The sequence below is a fragment of the Lissotriton vulgaris genome, chromosome 4_1 (assembly GCF_964263255.1).
Source record: "Lissotriton vulgaris chromosome 4_1, aLisVul1.2, whole genome shotgun sequence".
Classification (NCBI taxonomy): Eukaryota; Metazoa; Chordata; class Amphibia; order Caudata; family Salamandridae; genus Lissotriton; species Lissotriton vulgaris.
The window spans coordinates 744,495,193-744,517,645 of record NC_141691.1 but is presented as its reverse complement, the minus strand read 5'-3'; the positions used below and the strand labels follow the sequence as shown (position 1 = coordinate 744,517,645).

The 22,453-nt window shown below is 44.4% G+C and overlaps 1 protein-coding gene across 2 annotated transcripts in view; it reads left to right on the top strand.

Annotated features, from left to right (window-relative positions):
* PRP4K (pre-mRNA processing factor kinase PRP4K) overlaps window positions 1-22,453 on the top strand; it is a 390,098-nt gene that overhangs the window by 301,610 nt on the left and 66,035 nt on the right. Inside the window, exons 17-18 of one of the 2 annotated variants that reach the window (XR_015309884.1) lie at window positions 3,066-3,153; window positions 3,984-4,056. The gene's annotated coding sequence lies outside the window, so the exon portion shown is untranslated. The remainder of the gene's footprint in view (window positions 1-3,065; window positions 3,154-3,983; window positions 4,057-22,453) is intronic. The other variant, XR_015309883.1, reaches the window with a different exon arrangement.

Sequence of the window (22,453 nt, the reverse complement as noted above, 5' to 3'; positions counted from 1 at the left end):
CTCCGGACCATCACCAGGATATATCAGGGGTTCGGCATCTCCAGAAGAACACTTAGCTGGGATGTAGCTATGTGCTATATTATTGAACAACCTTGTTTTTAGAAAATATGTCACAGAGCACTAAAGAAATTCCAGATGATAATGAAATAAAACAATGTCAGTGCCAGAATGCTGTCCAACATAAAACGAGGCCGTAGAAAGCAATGACTTAAGAGCAGCCCCAGAGTCGTGGGATGAGCTTTCAAAAGACTAGCCATCTAACATTTTGCATGCCAAGAAACCATCATACCACAATGAAGGGCCTTAGAGACATTCGGGTTCTCAAAAAACCAGGTAACCCTAGGAGTCTGGAGAAGATATGGCTGTTGCGAGGCTTGGTGAATTTTTGTGTGCCCCACGTGATACCCACGGTGTGCTCAAATCCAATAAAAGCGAGCAGTCATTAAATGCTAATCTACAGTCATGCTTCTTGGCTCTACCTGATCACAGTGGTCTCAAAATATAAGGGAGTCTCAGTCCAGTTAAGACCTTTATTGGGGCATGGACTACAGACTGAGAAGGAGGTCCAATAATGTCTAATATCACTGTTTCGTCCATGATTATATTCTCAGCTCTATACAGAGGAGACTTAATTGTTCCATGCTAGGACCCCTAAGGACTCATTGAACCTCTTCCTTGGAAAGGTTATTTTAACATATCAAGCTCCTGTTGCCTTCAGAGAGATAGCTCAATCAGGCAAATGAATGTATTCTACTTCTTGCAGATTCTAATTATGGAATAATGCTTGGGTTATTACAGATCCCTTTTCTTTCTTAGGTCTGTCTCATACTTCAAAGGGCATTGCATCTCACTCTGTCATTTTCCATTTCCAGACTTGGTGATAATCAGTGCAATGGTATCATAGTGACAGTGGCACTTTATTTATTTTATATATTTAAAACATTTGTAGACCGCACTGTCACCATACTGGTATCCTGGCATTACGAGCCTCTACCGGGACTAAAAAAGAAGGCTGCTGCAACTAAAAAGCACTAAAATGTGAAAAGGGGGTTATTTAGGGAACAGCCAAGTTTTCAGGACTTTTCTAAAGTGCAAAAAGCCAAGGATCTAAGGAAGGCAGGTAACTGATTCCAAAGCTGGGCTGCTCTGACCCTAAAATCTCGCCCATCTTGTTTTGTCTTCCTGAACTTAATAATGCAGATACAATTGGCTTTGGCAGACCTGAGCCATCTTTCTGGGGAGTATCTTTTTATTCTGTTCTTTCTTGCAAGTTTAGTCCAAATTCCCTAGATGAAGCAGTCTTTTTGGTAGCCTTGCTAGAATCCAATGAAGATGATAATATGGACTGATGGCTCACAGTTCATCAGAATGAATATCATCTTCATATCACTTTCAGTGGCGTTGCCTAGCCATGTTGGCACATTTTTTCTTCGTTTTTTAACAGTGTGTGTGAAGAATTCAAAAGTAAGCTTTCGATTATATCCTGAAATGGATGACACTGACAGATTTAACACATTCCAACAACCTTATCAAAGCATAACTTTGTGTCTCTTCCTCTCTGCACATAGTTTCAACCAGCCACTGTCTCATCCCTTGTAAGTTGTATCTGCAAAGTTGTTTAATTATCCCCCTTTCAAAGATCGGAATGATACCTCTCCCTCTGAGCAAATAGAAATTGAATGTAAACTTAAATTTACGTCTCGTGTTTTCAGTTGTCTTAAAGCAATGTTAAGTCAACTGTCAGTAACAATCTTTTCTCAAAGTACAAGAAGAAACAGTTTTGAAATAATGTGACTTCAGAAGAAGTACAACAGTTTATGCAAAACAATACTGTACTGCAGTCAGGCGTACTGTCCACATGCTTCTTATTCTTTTACCCGACCCCTAAAGCATGATTATGCAATGCACTTTCAGGGGTATTTTTAGGGTACAGATAGCCATTTTTTTTTTGTTTTTCCCCTCCAGCCAGAATCAAATAGTAGTGATATATTTAATGAATCAGAACTATGAAATAGCAGTTTGTAAGCATTCGTGCACCTTTCTACCTCATTTGCAACTGAAAGACCAGCACCATTGTGTCTTGTCCTTTTTGCAGTGCATATACCTCAGATGGCATATGTTCAGTTTCCATTGTTTACGTCTCTGCCTTTTGGTCCCCACCTTTAGGTTAGGGTGATCTTGCTATGCTACTTAGGGTCCACAGTTATTACTGAAGATCTCATGAGGGAGAAGAGTTACTTAACTAAAAATGCCAGCTCTTTATAATGGATTTGTTCATTAAATTCATAAACATTAATCCATGCTTCCCAGTGGTGCTCGAGAAAGTAAGCAGGTTTTGGGACTTTAGAGCCTTTATCCTTCAGTAGACCTAAAATGAACCGATGGGTAATTTTGATTATTCTGAGTGTTTGAATTGAAGACTTTCTTGGATGTAGGAATTGAAAGTGCAGAATTGTCTTCAGACCTTAATTGCTCAAGGACGCAATTTTCTGTAATTTTTTCACTCATAAAAGAGGGAAATGCATCTACATATGTTTTGGACCAATTTTTACTCTTTTTGTTATTGTTTATTATATACACTTGGAGTAAAAGATAAAAATAAAAAGTATATGTTACTTACCAAGGGCATTGTTTTTGCATTATTTGGAGGGATAGTTTCTCTCCATTTTAAGTGTTCAAGATTACTGCACCTGGGTAGATGCATTCAATGTTTATGAATTTAATGAAGATACTTATTGACAGAAATGTTGTTACAGGTAAGTTGCTCTTCAGTATCTTGTTCTGTATGATTGGAGGGAAATTTAGCAGCAATTATTGAGCACTTAGTATTGTAGGACTGTCGCCATCTGTTTTAGAAAAAGCATATTTCCTTGAAGTTGCAACAAGAGTTAGTCTTATTTTGAGCAAAACATGTATATACAGCTATCTGTCTGCTTTGCAGTGGTAGTGATGATTACATTAAGAAAAAATACTGTTACTTTTTGCTTCCGTTATCAATATAGCGAAGTCCTTGTGTCTAACTAATGCTTATGCTGTTTTCTTACTTTTCCTTCGATGGTGCTAAGAGAGAAAAAGGAAAGCGAGACACAGGCCACCCACCGCCTTCTCCATGGGTCTGATTCGCTGCAACACCTTCTTCGCCTTCCTTACAAGGTTATTTCTGACAGTATGTGTAGCTCATAAGCAACCAGTTTAATCAAAATGGTTGAAAAATATGTTTACTTAGAGGGAACCCTTCTGTTTTCTAAACCATATTGGTAATCTTATCGAATACACGCTGGATTTTTTTTGTGTGAAGGGAAACGAACCAGCAAAAGTGCACTTGTGCTTATCACCTGGAAACTTGGTGTGTTTGCTTACAGTTTATGGACATATTGTGAAAGACAATGGTTTAGATTTTTTAGAACTTTTTAAAGTGATGAATAGTATTTTTCGATCCATAAAGGCACATAATTGGGACAAATGTGTACACTTAGTGCAGTCCGGGATAGGAAACCTGAGTACAACCATGGACGTTTCTGCTGGTGGGATTTACCCCACACAACAGATGAGATGACGAGCAGTGCTCTCAGGTGATGGGGCATACTGGCTGCCTAATTCAAAGCTTTAATATTTCTTTATCTTGCAACTTATGTATTAAAATGTAATCAAGAAAGCAAAGATTTTTCAAAATGATTTGTAAGGACTTATCCTTATCTGTAGAGCCATACTAGTAGACTAGCTGTGTTTTCAAACCTGAAGTCACTCCGGTATATATTCATAATAATCTGGTGTGTCTGACACCCCACAGAGAGATGCCACATTGTGTACAGTAGTTTTTTCAAGAGAAATGTCAGACAGCCTTTCATGTTATCTGGATTCTGAATTAACATCATTATCTAAGGGATCTGAAATGTTCTGCTAAGTTCAGTGTGCATCTACAGTGCAGTTCTGAACAAATGGAAATGAAAGTTCCTTGTTTACATGTTTCTTTGTATTTTTAGGTGCTGTGTAACAGAAGATGATGGAAGCCAGAAGACATGCTCAAAGGTTTCTGCCCTATAAAAGATATGCCAAGTAATTCTTATGTCTGAATGCTTTCAGCTGTTGTCTGTGGTTTAAAGATGTCCTTCAGTAGTGGTGCGACTGGAGTTTGTGTATCAAAGCATAACACATGTGAAGGAGTTTAAATTAGTCATCCGAAAATGTTCATCGCAGTCTTTTTCTTACTGTTCTATCATTTGAAAAGCTCTCTGATGCCAGTAAACTGCAAGAGTTGCAGCTTTTACTAGATAAAGTTATGTTTTGTAAACTTTTAATTCATGGTAACTTATTGTTCAGTAGTAACAGATGGAGTTTTTTCTGTTTTGGCATGGCAGTGAAGTATATGCCATGTTTATAATGTTATTTATCCAGAAATATTATGAAGCATTCAGATTTTTAGGTCGAGCCTAATCAGCGCGAAAGCGCTGCTTAGGATCTGACCTTTTGGAATCGGTCTGTACTTTTTCGGAAACTCGTGCATGTACTGCACTGTTTCCAATGAGTACTCGTGCTTGTAAGGCATCCACCTTGGAGCTGCGCCATCTGTTTCCAATTATCGCGCATGCGCTTGTTAATCGGAAACAGATGGAGCTGCAAAGTAGATGCCATACATGCACAAGTACTTTCACTTTCTTGCCAGCTCTCCTCCTCACAAGAGAACACATCGAAGGCTTGCTTCACACTTCTGGCAATAGCTGGGATTCTCCGGGAAGGACTTCACATTAACACTTTATTGCAACAAAATCTGAACTGGTCTACAATAACATTTGCACTTTAAGAGAAGCACCAAATACACGGGAATCTGAAGTCAAATGCTCTCAGAGAGCCTTGATAAACAATGTCACATCAGACTGAGAAAAACTGGCTCTTCCCTCCCGGGCTTTCTACCCCCCCCCCCCCAGCAGCCTTGGCGTCATTTGTGGTGTCCAGACAATACTTACTGGGGCAGTAAGACGGCTGATCCACTCACATCTCTCCGCTTTTAATGTGCCTCATCTTAAACTGGCTGCCAAGATAGCCCCCATCCGGATATGTACTTCTAACCTGCAGGTGAACTTTACAACAAAGTATGGCTGACTCTGCAGGTCATGCTTCCAAAGTCGACACAATGTACAGTTTCATGAACAAAAACCTTTCAAAATAGGCATTAAAAAATCAATACAGAGTGAAAGAACGCATTCATTAAATACATATTTCCATTTTAAAGGAAAAGAGAAAAAAATTTATCCCCAAACAAGCTTTCACAAGCACTTTACAAATGCAAAACTCTCATGACTGCGCCATAGCCTTGTTATTAGAGCAATTTATTTTATTTAATCTTACTCTTCAAGCATTATTCTAAAATCTTTGTGTACCAAAATCTTTAAAAAATTCTAGTGTATAGAAAATGCTTTAATTTAATAAAATCCAAGTTTGATTTCTGAACATAGCCAAATACAAGACTGTGAAACATGAAACAAGCATTGGCATAGCAATAGGTCTCGCCTTTGGGACCGTATAAGTGTTTAGTTATCGAGCACAATATCCTTGGTGCAACATCAACGGTTGCATGGCTAAACACTTATAAGGTCCCAAAGGTGAGACCTATTGGCTATGCCAATGCTTGTTCTGACTTGTAATGCATGTTCCCAAATGGTTTTTAGGTCCTGCCTACGCAGCGCACAAGCGCTGCTTTGGAGTGACCTTTTGGAATCACTCGGGACTTTTTTGGAAAATCGTGCATGTTCTGCACTGTTTCCAATGAGCACTCGTGCATGTACGGCGTTTACATTGCGGGAGCGAGCAGCTGCACCATCTGTTTGCAATCATCGCGCTCGCGCTTTGGAAACAGATGGCGCTGCTGCTCGCTCCCGCAAGGTAAACGCTGTACATGTACAACTCCCTTTTGTGGTCTCGAGTTCAAGTGCACCGCATGCGGATCCTCTTTAATTAAGCTCTGAGCTGTTGAAGTCCTATTGTTCCGTTTTTATTTTCATTAATTGCGTTCGCATCTCTTCCAAAAGAGAACAGGCTGCTCTGAAATCCGAAACACATTTTTTGTGTTAGAGATGTTTACTTGATTTGCGCCTGGATTTCAGTTTCAAATAGTTCAAACAGTAAGGGTTCTTTGTGTTACTCAGTTTAACGTTTGGGACACAGTGGCTGAAAGCCTGTGGTTTAATCCCTTCGTGGCGTTACTGCATTTTTTTTAGAAACTCTGTTTAATGTGGCAGAAGCTCTAATCGCCAAAGCCAGGGGCTGTTGTTTAAGATCTGCCACACACTACAATTATTACAGCTGGCAAAGATAGTGCTCGAAAGTTTATGACATATATTCCTTCATTATATTTTTAGTAAATTGCCAGGTCTAATCTATTTACCAAATTATCGGACACATGCCTGTCTTCCCAGTGGCAGTTGGCATGTATCCGAATTGAGTACGACCTCAGGCCCTACAACCCAAACACAACACACATCAATACTCATGTACATGAACACGAAGGCACCTGACTCAAGCAGTTAGGTAACAGAGGGCATGTGACTGGACTCTCGAGGCAGGTGTGACAGCAGGAAACAATTCCTAAATAAACCAGCAGAATGTTGGTTTGATAAATATCACACTCTTTTCCTGGTTAACTATGATCGGAGCTCAGCTGGTAGCTAGACACAAGCATTGGCAAAGCAGTTCTTGCGTGCAAGTTAGTGCACGTCAGTGTGTACCAACGAGCCTGTTGGCTTTAATAATGCTTTTTTGTCCTGCAGCATAGGTGTTCCATAAAGTTCCTCTCCTACTTACCATCTACGCAAGCCCCAACATACTGCATCAGTACCCTCAATGTGAATCCGTGCTCCTGCTCACGAGCTCATCTACCTCTTTCCTACCCTCCCAGAGTAAAGTACCTGAGCGCACTGCCCCTGTTCTCTCCTACCCTCGCTGCATCACTAACAACTTATAAGGTCCTCCAGGCGAAACCTATTGGCTGTGCCAATGCTTGTTTTAGTAGTTATCCATGAAAAACCAATTACAAAAACGAATGTTGTTACTTTATACTCTTGACTGGGCCAGCAAGAGTGTTTACTAAAAAGAATGTGTCCCAACAGGACAGGAATTGATGCAGCTGTGAACAAAACAGTACAATCACACTGTTCCTGATATTAAAGAGCATATAATGTCCTCCACTGGATAAAATATGCATCAGAAGAAAATATCATTCATATGTTTCTTGATAGGTTGTAGTAGATAAAATGAGTTCCGTAATTCTGACGTCTAGTGTTGGGCTCTGAATGTTACAACTTCTTCGAAGGAGTTTCATTTTTGCGGTGACTCTTTAAAACCCACTTCCTCAAACCTCTCCATAACCCATAACAGTCCTGGACACAGACTCTAGCATTTTCTTAACCATGTTTCTGGGTACTGTGCACCAAATACTAAATTTCAGTGCCAAAAGACTGAGGGACTCATTGGTGAAAACCAGCAAGTGCATCTCATAAACATTGACGCTTTGGGACCAAATAATCTAAAGAGCCTTCGGCCAAGTCATACGAGAATTGTGTTGCAGGGTTGGGGGGGGGGCTATGGAGAGAAAACCTTTTAAACTCTGCCCTTTCTGCAATGATAAAGTCCCATGGTCATATCATCATTGCTTCTGCCACATCCGTCTACAGAGGGACAGCAGCAAAGGTGTGTGTTGGGCTTGTGACTCATTAAATCAAAGAAAACCATTCAGCACCAATGTGATCGGACTTGGGTATATTCTTCCACAAGTCAGCACCGCAACTCTACTGAGTCACTGTTTGCTGCGGTTGCCAAAGGTATTGAGGCATCAGCTCTGACAACAACAGGGAGGCCCATCTTATATCCTTGAAGTCACACAGGAACAGAGTATACAAATGATGTTCTTGTATGACTGACACTGCAGTAGAGTCTCCCGGGATCTTCATGAAATCCACACCAGACTCTGATATTGATCCCTGTTACCAAGGTTTGGGGGCCTCAGACAGACACTGCTCATTAATCTACTGAGGATCATCCCTTCACCGAAGATGCGCACCCTGAGGTCTGAACTGAGCCTCAAAATCAGCAAAGAATAGGTACCAAAGCACACACAAGAAGTCCGTTTAGTTAAGATAAATCATAGCAGGTAATCTAGAGTGAATAAACTTGTAAGGACCATAGCATTCTTCTTTTCTCATAAATGGTTTTATTCAGACAGAACCAGCCGACACGTGTTTCGTACTTTAGACTTTTTCAAGGCTTAATGTCTTGTCCATGTTGCATCCCAAAAAGAGAGGAGGTTCCTAACCTGGCCATAGAGACAGATACGTCACTAAAATAACATCTCACTGTGAGGATCAAAGATGCGGGGCATCGAAACTGAGCTGCTGCAAGTAATGCATCCCAGTATGTAATCCAAACAAGTGGCGTAGAGAGAAGCGAGTGTAGTTCGTAGGGGAACAGTCAGCGGCATATGCTGTTCGGCCAAGTCCGTCTCTCTGAGAAGCGAAAAAAGCCTTGGTAAGCCTTTGAACGTATGTCACGCCCGTAAAGTAAGCAAAGGCAGTTCCTTGTGTATGCGCTAATTTGACGAGACATTTAGCCATAAAAAAGTCCAAAGAACGAAACATATTGGCTGCTTCTGTCTTTTTACATACCAAGCTATTGAGAATGTAAAGGAATAGAACCATTTATGTGTAAAGAAGAATGCTATGGACCTTACAGATTTATTCACTCCAGTTTACCTGCTTTTATTTATCTTAACTGTACGGACTTCTTGTGTGTGCTTCAAAACCTATTCTTTGTTCAGTTTCCCCCAAGGCAGACATATACCCCAGGTGACCAGGTATTCAGTACCACAATAGCACCTTCATTTTATACCATTAATTATTTAGTGATTACTGTATCCCTTACTTATGTGTATTGGTGTTCGATTTTTGTTGGCATAGCAACCAACTGAGCCCTTAAAAAAAGGCTGGACAGTCCTCACCACCAACTAATGTTGAGACCATTTATTGTTGAAAGGCATGTTTGATGCCAGAACACCACTGAGACTGAGTTTCAGATGCTCCAGTTGAAGAGGATACGGATATATCTTCAACACCAAAACAGGCATCGAAATCCATCACTCTCTTGATGCCCTGTGTTTTACACCCTCCCCTAGAAGAGGATGAACAGCAGTCAGTGCACCATCTATATCAGTCCTATCAGTGGTCATATGTTTGTGAGGTCCCCTTCCTCCCCTCCGTTTTCCACATAAGTAAAGGAAGCTGAAATTTGAGGTGGCTGTTTCTGAGGAACAGGAATAAAGCTGATACAGTCTTGCTTCCACCTTTGCATGTGTCCACAGATGATTAACATTCACATTGTGAGCTGAAGCCTTCATTTGATCCATTACCAGCTTTTGGGGAACCAGCATCCACTGATAAACCGGAGGATGCGTGGCATTCTTATGTGACGGATTCTCATGAGGACACCCTTGGAATAGCCTATCAGAGCTTTGCTGCCGAATATATGCACAGGAGAGCTCTTGTGCATGGCACATGCGATACATCTCTAGACAAGAATAGTGAAAAGATTTATATGGTAGTGGAAACAAGTTGCATTAGGGGCTGTCATTGAATGGTGTATTGCTAACTCCATTGGCACTGGCTAACCACAACAGGGATCATTGGGACAATATGGAAGAGTTGCAAAACACCTCTGACATCTACTGGAAAAGGAATATAGATGTTGTGAAGGAGGGCAAAATGATTTCTAATGCAAACATTTGTTGTGTAATGGTTGCCTCTTGGCAAATTGATATCCGTATTCAGCTCGCCAACATGGTTGGCTGAGGGTCTCTGACTTTCTCCGCAAGGTGCAGCAAGGGCTCATTGTTTTGTCCTTTGATGGCAAGCATCCCTTCAGCCCTCAGGTGGATACATTGTTTGAAAACAATTGAGGCTACAGACAAAGCAGAAACTATGCAGCCCAAAAGTGGGTTTCCATGATCACAAACCCATGTGGCATCCAAAACTATTAGCAAAGGGATTAGCAGCAATCCTTTCAGTAAAGTCATCAGTCCAAGCAGGGACAATACCAGCAAGGTATAGTACATAAAAACACACACTGTAAGGCAAGACGTGCCCAGATTAGAGGCACCTGCTGCCTAACACTGATCAACTGGTCATTCCTTTTGAGCATCCAACTCCTGTTGAGGGACAATCAAGGCTGCACCTGCCGCATCATTCCTGTACAGCATAACTCCTGTGTATTGCAAACTCCTGTTAGAGGAAGTACAAGAGCTCCTTCAAAGGGGATACAAATTTCTAATTCCAAGGAAATACTACTGCACAGCTCATCCTTGACTACAGAGCACACAACAACTGTATTATATCTGTTCGCTTCAAAATGACAAATCTCCAAAACATCATTTCTCTTCTTTAAGAAGGGAACTGCATGGCAACCATCGTTCTCAAGATTGCATACTTCCCCATTCCCATTCATCCCGGTCACCACCCGTACCCAAGTTTTGTGGTAAGTGGATTTCATTATTAATTCAATATCAATGTCACAACAGACCCATGGGTCTTCACTAGCATGTCTCTGCTGCAGTTTCATCAATTTGTGTGATTAGTTAAGGTGAACAGTCAGACACAGTGCCTTGCCTACATTTGATAAGCAGTTTGACTGCTTCATCAATTATGGTTTACCATCAACGTGAAGAATTCATATCTTTGTCTGCAGTAAATGCAAAGGTTTCCTAATTCAGGCAAAACCTACCCCAGTCGAGAGAGAGAGAGTGATGGTGTTCCAAAGGCTATTTTCCCTTCTACCAGACTTTGCATCCTCTGAGAGTGAGAATCAAACTTCCTGGAATGATGGCCTCTTGTATTGCTTAAGTGCTGAGTTCCTGGTTACACATGCACCTGCTTCAAAAAGTGTCACCCCTGTGCACTGACATCAGTTTCTTACTTTGTGCACTGACTTCAATTTCCTGCTTGACTCTTTCTACGGTCCCAGACACGGAACATGAAACAATATTTTGTACCAGTGCGGACCTTTGAGATGGCCTGAAGAGGCCAGACCTATGAACGGGGATATGGAAGGGTATTGAGAAATCTGTGAGTATCCACCAGAAAGAATGCGACTGAAGGTAAGTAACTTCTGATGAATACTTCTAACAGTATCTTTCTCACCTTTAAAATAGCTACCAAAGCAGTGCCTCCCAAAGTTGAATCATATGTGGAGTAGGATCAGACATAAAGGTCTTGCAGGAGCCATTTTGGGGTCAACTAAATGGAGTCTCTCCTCCTCTTTCAAGAGCTGACCAGGGCTAGGGAACGCTGGGAGAGTGATGGATTGTCCACATGGAAAGAAGTCAACTTCTAGGCAAGAAGGGCACCTGAGTCCACAGCACCATTTTTTTCGGGGGAAAAGGTAGTGTAGGGCAGTGGCATCAATAGTGCCTGAAGTGATCACAATGATGAAGTTAGTCTTTAAGGGCAGAAGACGCACAATGCAACAATAACCTGTGCATTGGCTTCAAGGGTGTACACATGAGAAACTTCTATACCAAGTTAAAGTCCCTCTGCTGCATCACAAACAGTTTAAGAGGGAGCATGTGTGTCAAACCTTTAAGAACCTGCATGACAACAGGTGATTTAAACTAGGGGTGGGCGGAGTTACCTAAAAACTTTATGAGATTCCACGGAGCTCAGTGAGTGGCGGGATCCCGTTCTGCTGCACTGATTTGTAGTGCTGGGAGCTTGTCCCACGTTGTAAAATCAGTGCAAACTGCAGCATGCGGCACGCCAGAGGGTGCTGTATTTTTCTGCCGCTCCAGTAGATTTTCTATTCAAGCTGCAGCTTTTGCAGAGCAAGCGGCAACTTTCCCAATGTGAGCGGCAGCGACAGCCCGCTTTGTGAAATCTCTCTGGGAAGCGTCTAGCGCTAGTTTGTTCGCGCTTGCCAACTTAATGTTGGTGAGCCGCATGTGCGAAAAACTCTGCCACGCTGCAGTTGACAGAGTTTTTGCCAAACTCCGTGCTCCAAGCAAAGTGGGCAAAACTCCAAGAACTCTGTTGGCGGAGCGGAGTTTACTGCCCCCCGCTAATTTAAACCAGAAATGTTGGTCCGAGAAACGCAAAAAGGGCTAACCATCTTTAATAGTACTCACTTTCCGACCTTGCTCAGCCAAAAACAAAAATAATAAAGCATTTGACAGTTTCCTTTGTAAAGGGGTTTTCTTGGGAAATCCACACCAGGTCACAAATTTATTCCAGTGCCCGACATATACTGACTTTGTTGTAGGACGCATGGCAACATGCATGCCAACCACAACTTTGAGTGGCAGATCAAAGGCAGTCGGCTGCTGCGGCTAAAACTCCAAGCATGGAGGTGTAGAATGTGAGGGTAATTTTCTCTCCAAAGTTATCCATAACGATTGTCCTATATACAGTACAGTGACTGTTTGTGACCTTTGTGAGAGAGACATGCACTTTTAAATGACCTCAGTATGTGAAATGGGAAGTCTTTGCCTAGTCTATTTCCTATTTAAAGGCATAGACAAAGAACAGCATGCTTTCTGCAAGTCACCTAATACTTTTGCAAGACACAATATTATTGTGTGGACAACACCTCTTTTCACTGATAATTTAATATCTCGTGTTGGGAATAAGAATCGGGGGCTAGATTGGGAATAAATATGGCAAGACTGTTGTGCTTCATTCTTAAAATATAAGGACCTGCGGGGGCTCCTCCACTGTCAACTTGAAATCGCAACTAGGTCCCGGTCTACAGCTTCTATAAACTATCATTGGCACTTAGAGCTTGTTCATGGTATTTCCACTTTAATCTTTAGAAGTTCCTATTGCAAGTTCCTCTAATTGGATTTTTGTAGTTTTGGTTAATTTGTTCTATTAAAATGTACTCTGTTTCTAATTCACTTTGGTATTTTTATTGTTTGATATTTGAATGTTATTACTGTTTTAGTACTTTTCACATTGCCCCAAGTTAGGCCTGTCCGGTCTGTTATCGTTTTTTGGTCTCCCCTAGCAATGCAGCGCTTGCGCCGTCTGCCTTTGGGAGATCTATTGTTGTCGACTTGGGTTCGGAAGGGGGACAGGAGATGTGCATGCGTACAAAGGAAGGCAGTTGTGAACGCTTATGGCGGCGTTAGCACAACTTGCAGGACAGGACATGTGCACGTGTACGGCTGGCGCCGCGTTAATACGCCTCCTACTTCATTGCTCAACAACTCGCAAGACAGGAGATGGACATGTGCACGGTTGGTGCCATGTTAATACGCCTCCTGCTTCATTGCTGAACAAGTGAGAGGACTTCACATGTGTACGCGACAGCCTATGGCGCGTTGCCACAGCATGGGCTTCCTTGCTAAACAAGGACAAGAGATATGCACGCACCAGCTTACACCGCGTTAACATGTCTCGTGCTTCCTTGTTTATACGCATACAGGGACGTTACCATAACTGGAAGGAAAGCATGAATGCACGTGCTCTCTGATACTTTTTTTCAATAACACTTCCACGCCTTCGGTGCATGGCGTGATCACATGCCCTGCTGGCTGTGTCCCTGGCGTCCTTTACCCATTATTTTACAAATGTATTCTTGCCCTGTGATAGTTAGTTTGGTATTTTACATGCTAATTTATCCTGCATTTCCTGCTTCCTTGCTGAACAACTCAGAGGATTGCACATATGTACCCGGCAGCTTACAGCGCGTTACCACGGCTTGGGCTTCCTTGCTGGACAAAACCAAAATTAGGAGATATGCATGCGCCAGCTTACGCCACACGTGTTCTGCTTTCTTGCTTATACGCATACAGGGACATTACCACAAGTGAAAGGACAGCACAAGTGCACGAGCTCTATGATACTTTTTTTTAAATAAAAACGCATCCACGCCTCTGCTGTATTGCGTGATCCCAGCCCTGCTCGGTGGCTCCCTGGCGTCCCTCACCCATAATTTTACAAATATATACTTGTCCTTTGATAGTTTTTGGGTATTTCGCATACTAATTTCTCCTGCATTTACACATCACCTTCTGTTTTTTCTACATTTGTTGCCACAACTCCAAATTTGTGCTACTTCGCATACTAATTTAGGCTGCATTCCCACATTGACTTTTGCTTTACATTAGTTATCTCACCTCACCCACAATCACACATCCTTACCCATACTGACACATCGTCTTTTGATCCATATTAGTTACTACACCAACATTTGTTGTTTTGCTTCCTAATTTCACACGCACTCACATACCGGCTTATGTTCTATATTACTTACCACAAGTCCAAGGACACAACATAAGCACGTGTACTGTGAAACTTTTTTCTGTACCAATTTCAATTCTACCTCAGGTAGCTCCCTTTTTACCCGCATCCTGTTTTCCGCCTTTCATTGTGTTGCATTACTAAAAAAAAAAAAAACTCTTATACACACACGCTATATACATTTTACGCTACAACTAAAAAACAGTATATGTAAATACATAGCATACATACAATAATAGCATACATACAATAAATGCATATGCCCACAGCGCTACCATAATTATTTTGCAACCCGGCAATACACCACTGCAAACAAAACCAGTATTATTTTACATGTTGTTATTCCTAAATATATCGTACAACCTGTGTAAGGAGGGAAAAGGTTTGGAGGCATAGTAACGTATTTGGTCCTAGAGATTTCTCCAAAACCAGGCACTCTGCCTACAGCCGTGTTTACTGTCTACTAAAAAATTTGTTTAAGCTAATCTACCACACGATCTATTGTGCATCCTCAGTCGCTAAAAACAGCTTGTTGTGGTTCCAATACCACATGCTGCGCTTTTACCCGTCCCCATTAAAGTCCCCATGCAAATTTCAAACACAAGACAAACAGGCAGACTGAAAGGCGCCTTTGGTACGTCTGACTGTCACCCTACAAACACTGCCTGTTAACGCCAACACTGTCAATGCCCTTATCAGCCCCTACACAGCCTCACCAGCAGCTCACAACGTCTCCTCTCACTATATATGCATGTCTCATGCCCACTTCAAACAACATTCCTCAAACACCAAATTATACACTAACCAGCAAACAATAATTCCATTGCAAAAGCTAGTAAATATTACATAATTTGACCTCGCAATTATCTATACAAAGCGCCAACACCAACATATATGTCGATATAATAGCTATTTTTTTAAAAAAAGAAACACAATACTTACAACATTCACTCCACTCCGCCGCAGCTCACATGATTCAGAATGCTACATATTCTATACACAATACTTACAACATTCACTCCACTCCGCCGCAGCTCACATGATTCAGAATGCTACATATTCTATTAAGTAGCATAGTACTTACCATACGCGATAAACGTCTACCGTTAAAGTGCGTCCTTGCTGCCGAACAACGGTAACTCCAGAAACTCCATTGCTAGCCCTCCAATCTGCCGGCGAGCTTTTCCAGCTTTGCACCTTACGTCCACACTCCAAGCTACCGCCCTAACGGGGCCACTTCTCCAAAGCCATACAAAAACACCGCTTTCACAACACCACTTTCGCCACACAAAAAAAAATAACTGTACATTAACACAAGCAATACAAACTGGGTATCATATTGCAGTTATGCACAGCCCTACAATTTCCTGGCAATATCTTCCTCCTTTGCATGTTACTTACACAATAAAACCGCCGCCCTAAGCCATACTGCTTCTTTAGCAAGCATTCGAAAACACCGCTTTTGCCACAGCGCTTTCAAAACCACCGAAAATAAAGCACATCCACTATGCATTAACACAGGCCCCACGGTTCTCCCGCCACACACTCGTTTCTTATTGTTTTCACAAAACTTGCAATGTTTTGCCTGCTACGTGCATAATATAGTGCTTACCATCTTGCCAAGGGCCGTTTTTTTGCGTCTTCTTCTCTACAATTGTAACAATGCAAACAGCATACAATATTGCACATATGCCCCCAAATCCCCATAATCAACCTATACCCGTAGTTCAGCAATTAGATTAATAATACCAACCACAGCCCACATTTCCCAGAAATCTATTAGCAACAGGATAAAGAGGTCCACTAACTGCACATATAAACAAGGCTACATCAGTACACCGTATCTCCAACATTTCTGACGCTACCGTTTTATGTAGGACAACTGGATAAACAAGATCCTTCCCTCATTAGTTTTCTTTTTTCTCTTGCATTACTTTAACCTGTTCCTCTTTCCCATTGCCTCTCAGAACATAAACATTACACATACTTACATTGCACTACTATTTCCAATACCAAAAGCTCCAACCTTTACTACTGCGAGACCTATTGCATTGCAAATACTTGTTATTACTTGAGGTGAGCGAAGGCCCACTCCAAATAATAATCCACTTTCTTGCTGTGGACAACTGGGAAAGCATCTAATACTACTAAACTCAAGCAACCAGTTTGTGTGTATTCAGGTATTTCCTATTCTTCCATAATCTCTCACTCCCCTGTCTACTATAGGCCATTTTCTATTTTTGTACTTGGTGACAAAATTAAAATAATGTGCAGAAAACTAATGTTCATGTTTGCCCTCTGGGCTCTAATACATGCCAAGCATGGTCTGCAGCACATCCTGTCAAGATGAATTAGGATAAAATGTTCTATTCTGGGCCTGGTACTCAAATCATTCATGGTATATGCTACATAGACATCTGGCTGCATTTCCCTTGTGTCTTTTTAAAATACCTCTTTCTGTTGGCCTTCTTCTCTGTCCCGTCCACTCAAAGTAGTGAACAAATTTCTTCTTTTTGGCGATCTTACTTTTGGACAAAAAGTTATCTGATGAATCTAAACGCCACCCTCATGTAAGCAACTCTTCATATACCAGACTGTAAACCCCTTGACCAAGATTTTTCCTGGGCAAATATTTCTCTGTATACTTCAAAGTAACTCACTGGTAAGGCTCAGTGCAGTGGTGCTCCCAGTCCCACAAAGAAGCAAAATGTACCCCCGCTCACCTTGTTTTGCTGTCTACCACCACTGGGTGGACCCTCCCACAAATAAAACACACAAAAAAAGGCACAACTCGTGCCAGTTAAGAAGCCCTAGGTGTACTGTTAATGTGGCATAGACTTGCAGAGAGAATATGATGCATTTTAAGAAGGGTTAGGTGGAGATTTATCCTCATGATTTTTTTTTTCCCCAGTGTATTGTGTGAAATATTGCTTAATATTTGTAAACTCTTGCTGGCATACAGAAGAATTAGCTTGTGTCTCTTCCATGGGCTACAGTTACTTTCTGATCCATTGTGGATTTATGCTTGTGGTTCCATCTTCTACAATTCACCCACTTTAATCAAAGTGATAAGGTCATTCAAACATGGAAATTATCAATACCGATACCTTGAATTTTTGACTCATTTGCAAGACATGTAATTTGTATCTATAATGATTAAGTGTTATTGTTGCTTCCACCAAAATTACAGGGACATTAGAAAGCATTTACTTCATTTTAATGTCTGAGAAAGTGCCACCTTACAGTTCTAAACTGTGTGAGGAGGTAACCAAATAGCTTGTTTTAAGACCATACAACTCCAATAAAGTCCTAATAGGGTATAGAGTTAGAGGTTTTCACCTCCACAATTTACAGTAACAAGTCAAAGGACTGGCAAGGTAGTCACAATAATTTAGAATGTAAACCTTCCAGTTTTCGCTAGAGGATAGCAAAAAAAATCAGATCTCTTTTTAGACAAATCATATCTTCATGGCAACTTTATTCCTTGCTTTGCTGTAAAGTCTGTCCCTTTCATATTGGATTTTTTTACTTCAATCGACTTTCTGAAGTGATTCTAAAAAACAAATTTTCTTCATTGTAGTAGTCTTTTAATTTGTAATACTCCATGTCGGATAGTAGGGCATTACCTAAAATTCCTGAAGCTCTACATTATCTCTTCCATATTGCTCTCAAATATTTGTTGCAGTCTGTGAGAAGTTGGCCTGGTATATGCTGTCCACTAGTTAAAGTTGGAACCTTGCACTAGTCCAAACAACCCTTATTGATGATTAGATTAAAGGCAACCTTTATTGAAAGCTATCCCAGCGGTAGCTATCGAGAGCAGCCTTCAGGCTAAGTCTTGAAGGAATGGAAAGCAGCTTGGTTTACCAGATTATAACCTCCTAAATGACCAAATGAAAGGAGAACCACACAAGGAATATATCAAATATTTGTAGTTATTACTAAACACTCTCTATTAACCTCTTTATGAGATTAGAGAACAAGGCACACAATATTAAAGCTCTAGAATGACAGTAAATAGCACAATACACAGCGGGCTCCAGGGGGAGAACAAACCATATACTAAGAAAGTGGTATAACAACCACTACTTGACTAGACACAGTGCCTAGAGCACGTAGAATCGGTGGAACCCCAAGGAACCACCCAAGATAGTGACGTAGGAGACCCATGGAGGACGGGTGCAGTGTGAGAGCACAGCCGTGAGCTCCGTAAAACTCTATGGGAAAGTCGCGGTTGGAATTTTTTTAATTAAGGACATTTAGGAGAGGACTTCAAGCAAACCCTTTGGGACATAGAAGGTTCTAAGGCCAGCACCCTTCAGAGTACTGAGGTACCCGTGTTACCTATCCCAGGGAAGCCGGGTGCATATGGGTCAAGTGGTGCCGGAAACGCTTGTTGATTTCAGTGGCCTGATGCGAAGAAGTGCTGCATGTCGGGAAGATAGTGTCCACTGTGATCCAAGCCTGGATCGGAGCTGAGAAGAACTGAAAGCAGAGGGGACAGAGTCTGGGTCACTTCAGTGACCAGGGGCACGATAGCCGAATGCCCACCGATGTCTGGTGTTTCAGGTGAGCAGAGGTGAAGCTTGACCTTGCAGCCACGGGGACAAGAGAAGTCGATGACCAAAGTCCAGAGGTGAGCTGTCCCACAAAGGATGTCGCTTGCTGGGGTGTCAGTGTCCGGATTGAACACCAACAAGCCTTGGCAACTGCAACCCACACTGTCAGAGGAAAGATGCTTCTGTGAGGACCAGCAAGGCTGAGATTCAGGGCACATCTGGAACAACCAGGAAAGCCCACTGAAAGTTAAAGTTACCTTCACAGGGACCCACAAGTCAACAGGCCAGGGATTGTGACAGGACCTCGAGAGGAATCACAAAATATCAGCCCATGGAACACTCGTGGAGTGTAGGCCGGAAATCTTCGGTGGAAACACTGCTTGGGGTCAGGACTACAAGTAGCCCAAAGCACAGCCTCGGGCCGCCGGAAAGCATATGCGTCTGCAAAAGTACACGGTGCCCAGGGGTTCGGGTTGCACGGTCCCCATGAGGGATAAGGGCCTCAGAATAGCTGAGAGCGCAGATCAACCTCCGAGACAACGGGAACCCACCTGCTGTATTTTAGAAACCTTTGGAGTCCTTCAGGAGCTTCGTAGATGCAAACCGGTCAGATGCGTTTAGGTGCCTGCTTAGCAGAGGAGTAACTCCTTTGCTCCAAGGGAGATTCTTCAGTCGTCCAACGTTGTGCAGATCGTCGAAGTACTTGGATTCTGTAACAGAGTTTAGTCCAGGTAATATCTAAAGTCCTGTAGTCAGGGGTTCCTACTTTATACCCAAGGAAGGGGTGGGACAAACTCTGGGGACCCACCTATGGGAGGATCAGGACAGAGGGGTGGCTACACCCATGTCCTTTGTCCAGTTTCGCGCCAGAGCAGGAGCAAATTGCTCCTGCAACCTGTTTGAGCTGGATTATGCACATGGACACCAAATGTGCCCCCAGTGCAGACATCAAAGCGCTCTGAGTGCACCCACCCAGCCCCAATACACTACAGCCTGTCTGGGAGGTGGTCACACCTCCCTGTAACAGGAAACCTATTGTCAAGCTTTCCCTTGCTGAAAATTCGTCCAGCAGCAGGAGGCCGGCCTCATGTCCGTGGCTGACAGGATCCATCTTGTTATGCCAACGTCGAGAAAGCTGGTATCTGAAAGAAACACGTTAGTGTTAGATTCCTTACCTTAGAATATCCCCAGGCGTCAGTCTGGATCCGGAAACTTTTGCGTAGCAGTACCCTTGCGCGTCGGTAGGCGTCGTCTGCAGGCGTCCCCGTCGGCGTCGTGCGCCGTGATGACGTCGCTGGAGTACATAGACGCCGCCTCCGCGCGCTGACGTCAGTTCTTCTTTTTTCCGCGCCAGTGGACGCAGATCTGAAGAGCGGTACCCGGTCTTTTGACCAAGTTTATTACAACTTATATCTATCTTTTGTGCCTGGTAGGATGCCAGGTTTCAAAAACTGTGACGGTTGTGACCGCACGATGTCTGTCACGGACCATCACCTGGGCCCCGACCACGACGTCGACTCCTGTGTCGATTGCCGGGCTCTGACTAACAAAGCTAGGCGGGAGCGGTCCCGCAAGCTACTCGAGCTCCGGGTGTCGGCCCCACGTTGAGAACGGTCTCGGGCCGGCCGGAGGTCCAGGGAGCGTTCGAGGGAGCAGTCGCGGAGCCGCGCGGAGCCGCTCCGGAAGTCGACATCACTCGTCGAGTTCGTCAGGTAAGAAACACAAGAAGTCGGGGCGTCGTCATCGTACCCCCGACTCCCCCCGACGCTCGCGCGATGCGGCCGGGGGTTCGGGTGACCCCGACCCTACGACTCCGCGGGAGTTGCCGGCGCGGCCTGCCCCATACCCTCAGGTCCCTGGGCAAGGTGCGACGCCTGAGGAGATAGAGGCGTTCCTCATGGCCATGAGGGCCCTGTCTTCTCCGGAGGGTTCCACGGCGCCTACGGGCCCAGTGAACCCGTCCGGGGGCCCTAGCGGTTCAGCTGACCCTGCCTCGACGCCGTCGGGTGCTCGGGCCCCGGCGCCGATCCCGGCGCCGCTAGGGCCTTCAGGGTCGACGCCGGATGGACGTCCAACCACTCCGGCGCCGATTCCATCGGGGTTGCCCCCGACGCCGTCCCCGCGCGACGCCGGTTCGTCTGTGCCGGCTTCGGGCGGCACCGGGGCTCCGGCGCCGGCTCCGGGGGGCGCCGTCCCCATACCCTCACCGAATCCGGACGCGGAGTCGGACCGGCGTCGCTCGACGCCGATGGGGCCTGTCGACCCCATGGAGCCGGTCTACATGGTTGACACCGACTATGGTGATGATGTGGAGTGCGGTGAGGGCTGGGAGGGGTCTGAGGACCCTCTGTCACGTGAGTGCCAGTATGACATGGACTGGACAGGTGATTTGGGGGACGCCAGTGGTTTGGATGACTCTCCTAACCCTGGCTTTGTCTCTCCTCCTTCCGTGGCATCGGAGGAGGGAGCTGCTTATTCAGTGGTGTTGATGAGGGCTGCCAAGGCCTTAAACCTTGAGCTCCCCGTCGCGGCCGTGAGGCCTAACATCCTCACTGAGGTCTTCAAACCGCGGTCATGCCCACAGGAGCCTCTGCTGCCGTTTAACGAAGCCTTATCAGACGTTCTGTTGGGCACGTGGTCCAGGCCCTCTTCAGGTGCGCCTGTTGATCGGAACGTGGCCAGACGCCACCGTCCTTGTCCGGACGACCCCAAGTTCCTGTCCACCCACCCCACCCCTGAGAGTCTGGTGATCCAGGCCTCTACCTCCCAGTCCGCATTCCCGTCGGCCCCGCCCGACCGGGAATCCAAGAGGTATGACCAGTATGGCAAGAAGGTCTTCTCGTCCCTGAGTTTAGGACTGCGGTCTTGCAACACTGCTTGCCTCTTGGGCTGCTACACCCACTCTGTGTGGGATACGGTCGCGGAACTGCTGCCAGAATGCCCCATGGAGGTGCGGGCAAAACTCGGCAAAGCTGTAGCTGAGGGCCGAGATGCAGCTAGATATTCTATTCGATGTGGTCTTGATACGACCGACTCGCTAGGCAGAGCGATGTCCACGATGGTGGCGATTCGTCGCCACGCCTGGTTGAGATCCGCCAACTTTTCGGCAGATGTCCAGAATACTTTGATGGACATGCCGTTCGCTGGCTGTCACTTGTTTGGTGACAAGGCGGACCACGCGCTGGAACGCTTCAAGGACTCCAGGGTCACAGCAAAGTCCTTAGGTCTCTCGACCCAGCGCCAGCAAACGGGTTCGTTTCGCTCCTTTCGTGGCCACGGAAGGGGCGTCCCCACACGTGCTACCAGCCACGCACCGCAGCAATCATTTCAACGCGGTGGCGGCCGTGGAAACCGCCGTGGGGGCGGTCGGGGTCAACGGCGGGGTCAGGCCACATCCCCCCCCCCCCCTGCCTCAAAATCCTCCTAGTCCGTGCTTTCAGGCCCACGTGACGCCAGTGGATGGCAGGGTTCGCCATCACCACGCCCGCTGGTGCACGATCACATCGGACAGGTGGGTGCTGCAAATCGTCCGAAGGGGCTACTCCCTCCCCTTCGAGACCACTCCTCCAGCCATGCCACCGCAGAACCACAGTGTGTCGGGGGACCACTTGCAGCTTCTGC